This window comes from Lepeophtheirus salmonis, chromosome 2 (genome assembly GCF_016086655.4).
Source record: "Lepeophtheirus salmonis chromosome 2, UVic_Lsal_1.4, whole genome shotgun sequence".
NCBI classification, from domain to species: Eukaryota; Metazoa; Arthropoda; class Copepoda; order Siphonostomatoida; family Caligidae; genus Lepeophtheirus; species Lepeophtheirus salmonis.
This window is the reverse complement of record NC_052132.2, coordinates 40,694,265-40,700,383: the sequence shown is the minus strand read 5'-3', so window position 1 is coordinate 40,700,383 and position 6,119 is coordinate 40,694,265.

The following is a 6,119-nucleotide window of genomic DNA, read 5'->3' as shown; positions in this document are numbered from 1 at the left end:
ATACGACACGAAGGTTGCCTATATATAAGACATGTACATTGTACAAACTACTTATACCATTTTAATTACCTATATATTACTGAAGAGTAATATAGAATATGCATATGCCTATTAATTAAAAATTGATGCTATACAAATTGGCAAATATATATTAGCAAAAAAAAACAAAAAAAATACACAAACCTTTATTAAAAAAATTAATCACCTTAAAATGATGACTTTTTAAAACCATGAATATTGTATTTGTATCAAAAATATATCGTCCCAAAATTTTGACGTCCCGTAAAAAATATTCATAGTGCTACTAAATAGCAAAACATTAGTACTTATAATAGCTCATGAATTTGCAATTAAATAATTATTACCCGTGATTACTTTGTACCTCATAGTGAGTAAAATCCCCCCAAAGATATAATTAATTTTGTTCTTGAATTGTAGGTATGAAATCAATTTGAATTCTCCACTTTTTGTAGATAACATATATATTAACAAATTGTTTAGGATTCTGATATTGAGTATGCTTATATTTTCTACTTATAAGATATATTTTTTAACTACTATAAATTTTTCACGTAATTTTAATCGTAGATAATGACAGTACGTCAAACTTTGTTTATATATTTCCAAAAAGTAACACAATGATAGTATGTCTAAAAAGGGAAAGTGAATGAATGGAAATATTAAATTGTTTCGTCCATTTTAGTTTAACTTGGACTGTTTTATGTGATTAAGTTGGAGGGTAATTTTGTTCTTACATTAATGTCAAAACTTCATGATATGGAACTTCTCAAAAAAAGGAAGCAAATGGAGATTCAACGGTAAAAAAAGTTATTAAAAAACTTATCACGATTGGAACGAACCAGACGTAAAAACAAGTCCTATAGGGAAAAAAATGCTCAAAGACATCGTCATAGATATCAAGCAGCGATGTAACCATCAATCTGTCTCTGTCATCTTGGGTGTATAAGGATCTAATATTTATAAGAATATCACATACATTGTTGAACCCATAATAATGTAAAAATCATTGCAAACTATTGTCGTACATTTGTCTATTAACCATGCGTTAATAGTAACAGATATATTACGTTTTATTTTACAAATTAAATTTATAAGCTAAAATACTTTACTCAGGAGCACTGAAGCCAATTTATAAGTGTTGCAGGTGTAAGTTTTATAGAAATGACGTCATATATTGATGGCAGTATAATCATGCAATTTTCATTGAATTTGGTGTCATAATGGTAACTTTAATTTATACTTCATATTGTAACTTTGTTAAAATAAAAATTTAAAATGTAGTAACTTATTATTCTTTTTTTGCCTTTAAATTAATTATTTTCTAAATTTATTAAATAAAGATGTAAAGGCCACTTATCTTTCTCACTTTATTTAGCATACCATTTGATCCATGGTGTTCAAATTTAGGTCCAAAGTACTTAAAGTAATAAAGGGCCCCTTTATATCGTGAACCAATCATATGATTGCGAAACAAAAAACAAAAAAACGTTGGCTTGCGAGTAAAGTTATACATATGAACTACATTTTATTAAATTTTGAGGTGATGGGTCGAAAAATTGTTCAATTTTGGGTGATTTGATCTGAAATGATGGTATAGTTTTATAATGAATAATGTACTTCTTGTTAATTTTTATCCAAAGTAATATTAGCGATCTAAAGAAATACTTTAACTATATCTAGTGATGATGAAATTATAATGAGTCATATGATAACGTGTTGTTGTAGTTCTATTACAAAACAACCTTAGATCCTTTTCAAACACCCAAATAATTCTATTTTTATGATCAAAATACTCATTTATGATAAATCTAATATTCTAAAATTTCATAATGTGTTACATAGTACAAAATAAATGTTATTTTATAACTCATTTCTATTAAGTTATGGTAAATCAGTTTGATTCAAAGTATTAATTAATTTTACATATATATTCTAAAAATAATTACGTAAATATATCATCATATGTGCTGGGTATATAAAATAATAATAACTCATTATAACTCACAATAATTGTACCATTTATGTATATAATTATAAATACCTGTAATTATAGGGAGATTAACAGGATCCAACAAAGAACCATTTTGGATTTTACATTCCTATAGAAGATTTTGATTTAAATTTTATCTCTTGACTAATATGTTTTATACGTAGCTTTAAAAATATGTGGCACGCCATCAAAACAGTATTGTACTAAAACTAGAAATGGAGAAAATGTCTTTTACCTATTTCTACTTTCCTAATGTATCATGGAATTTCAGGGATTATATTCAAATTTGTGAGATATTTAATATACTCGATAATTTTTAAACGTAATTTAACACTTTCATTTGATTTCAGATATTTTTATTGGACCCAATATGGCCTCTATCATTTCTCCTTCATTTATTATAGTGATCAATTTTTGGTACTTTAAGTTGCCAATTATTATTTAGAGAAATTAGTTGATAAAAATTAACAATAATTCATCGAAGAATATAAATGTAATCCATACTTTATTTTGAGAAAAATCATTCCAGCTTGCTTTGTGTTGAAGGTCACATCTTTAATAATTCAAACTATTTAGTAAGCAAAAAAAATATCAACAAAATAAACATTTTGTTCATGCATAAATATATTTTTTTACAGCAGCTATTTTTAGGAGTGGCTCATAATTTAATGAGTTTTTTGTAGAAAAAAACATCCATCACTTTTTTTGCTTATGTCAAATAAGTATGCATTAAATATGGTTCTTGAACAAAAAAAACTTAGGATAAACCCCCATCTACCAGGACTACCTCCTGGTGATTAACAAGCCAATGGGCAAAAAAAAGCCATCTCCACTAAGAAATTCCGCCAAGCTTTTGATATAATGCATCAACCAACTATTTTTAAGCATTTGTAGAGTACAAACCAGACAGATTAAACTTTGACCCCATTCCAAGACAGGTTTGCTAAAATAAGGATTTATTTCGAAACCTGAACATGAATAATAAATGAACATTATAAAATATCACAGGTATTAAAAATGAAGTAAGAAATAAAGCCACAAATTATTGTAACCAATTATTGAGGGGTAAAATTTTGGAGAGAAGAGGAAGTGAGAGGAATTTTTTTCACCTTTGAAAAAGGACTGGAGTTGAGACAGGCAAGCTGATAAATTTATGCTATAGAATCTATGACAGGCATCTAACTTTGAGCCAAATGCTCAACAGATATATAATTGTAACTGGATTATTCTCTGTTTGAAGGTTAGGAACGTAGGAAATAAATATGTTCAAGTGTTCTGGATGTGGAGAAACAATAAAAAAACAATTAGACACTTTCTAGGAGAATGTAAAAACATGAAAACACACTTCACTTCACTTAAGAAGAGCATGGAGGCATTTATTGGGGAAAAACAATGAGAATCTCAAATTAAATATGGACTACTAGTAGATAATGAGAGGTATACATTAGCTATTAGCTACATAGTTAAATTCCATATGATGATAGTTGCAGCGATGGTAAAGAGAATGAATATTAACAAAGGATTTGGGACGGCGGCAACGAAGGAGTTTCAAGAGATTGCCTCCGATGATTCAATTTGGACTTGATGCAATAAAACAACACCCTGACCTAGTTGTATTGAAAAAGAAAAAAATATTTTAGTTTTTACATAATATTCTAGTTTTTAGAACGATACTCAAAATTATAAAAATTATTAATTAAACGATTGTCACCGATGATTCACCATCGCTTCCACTGATGTTTTGATTTTTTATATGTATTACTATTGAGATTTATTGTTTCCTTCCCTTTTTTACATACAACATTAATATGTTGATGATATTTCTATTTATTGATGGTATTTACTTGTAAAGGCAGTACCTTAGAGGAAGAGAAAATAAAAAGAAATGGCACTCGTATCGTTCTTTTTTGTTACCCGGTAATAGTTAATTTGATGGGGCAAACTATAACTACTAACTGTAGATACAATATAATATTTGAAATACAGATATGAATAAAAAACTTTTTATTAAATAGTCTTGACTGATAATCTAGAGTACTTACACACCCTTTTTTATTTCATGGGGGGGAGAGATGTCATTCGGGATATTTTGCCCTGATAATATTCATTATATAATTATATTACTTTTATAAACTCATCGAGATGAGAACAACGATTAATCAATTGTAAGATGTTGATTTTAGAAGAGTTTCTTGAACATTAATGTGAATGAATGAATAAATATATTATTTACATAGTAATCAATTAAAAATAGGAGTGTATCGATGCATCGGAATCGGCTCCATAATACCAATTCCGCCGATAAATATGCATAATTATTTTTATGGATAATATGGCTTATTTGATCTCATTTTGGGAGAAAACATTGCGGTTTCAGTTAAAACTAATATTTGAGTTCGAGAAGAAAATTAAAGAACATGGAAAATTTCTACGAAGTTATAAATTCAGAAATTGGAGGGTACTCCTCAAACAGCCGTAGATAAGTACTGAAGTAATTAGGGATGGAAAAATGGTATAAATTGAGGTTAGTGTAAAAACAAAGCCTGAGAAAATTTAATAAAAATATGGTAGTTTTGAGAGACGATATATCTACTGACAAAGATCACTATAAAATAAAATGCTCGTTGTTCGCTGATACGTTATAATTTTCAGAAGGGGCATGAATAATTAATAATTAATTGCTCTTACGATCATATAGTATGTAAAGTAAAAAGTTATGTGCGTTTTTTTGTTGTTGCTTTATTTTGGCAATAATTCTTTTTTCCTTTTTTATCTTACAATAGTTAGGTTTATCCCATTTAGATTATTTCAAACCGTTTACTGGCTAGTCTACAGTTCATGGCCAATGGAATAAGTACTCCAATGCCGGTCCAACTCGATAATTTTCGATAATTTTCAATATTTTATCAACATTTTCGATGTCAATATTACCAGAACGGAACCACTTTTCCGTTGTTGCGTTCGATATTGTATTGGTTCCGTAAATAGCACATTCTTTTGGCTGCCTGCGCCGTCTTTCCACCTTTGTCTTAGTGATACTGTGTAACGTATAGAATTTTCTCTCGTTTACTTCCATTTTCGAATGCTGTAACACACAATTGGCTTATCTAAACAAAAAGCTGTACATAATCTTTTTTCAGTGTACGCTTAACCTTTAAGCATACTTTAAGCTTTCTTAATGCAATGTATTAATCATGAGATATAGCTCACTAAAGTCATCTAGCAGAAGAACCCTCAGAATTTAACCTCGTATATATATTCTTTAAATTTAGCATCACTGCAATTTAATCAATATAAACAACCTTATAACGATAATAAATGATAACAAAATCTTTTGATCAAAACGCTAAAAATTAGCTAGAAATTGAAAAGTGCCAATTTCCCACGAAGTTCAACAAGGCTCAGTCATCTCGTATTCTCTTCTTTTAATAATGGAAATGGAAAAGTTTTTTTCACCACTGAATCATATTTAATTTGTCTATTTCCTCGTTTAAACTAATTTTAAATATAACTTTGATTCATTCATAGATGTTTGTTAATATTAAGCCTTTATTCTGAAGGCAACATTAATTAACTTAAAGTTAAAATATTAAAAACAAACAGTACAGCTAAAACAGTGATTAACGTATATATTAAATGTAATTATATTTTTTATTAGTATTAAAGGTATTAACAAACTGCTTGTTTTTTGTTTTCTTGCCTATAAATTTATCACATACACACTTTTTACACTTATAACAATTTTCATTGGTGTTGTTTTTACTTTTTTTGGAAATCCTTTCAATATAGTTATTATTTACACACATGAAATATTTAATAGATACAATTTTGACCGGTCAAACTTTCTATGCAGACCATTGTTTTACTCAATTCGTGTGATGACTTCAAAACCAGGAATTATTTACCATTGTGGGTACAAAAAAATAAAAAAGTTTCAAAGAGTTACTTTCTACATAACTGACAACTATATTTATATAATAATCAAATACAAAAGAGTGGTTCAAGAACCAGCTCATTCCTTCTAGAGTTAAAGCTGTATTGTATATGTAAATATATATAGAAAATATATTAGCCTTATGATCAATATCATCAATAATATTTCATTTTT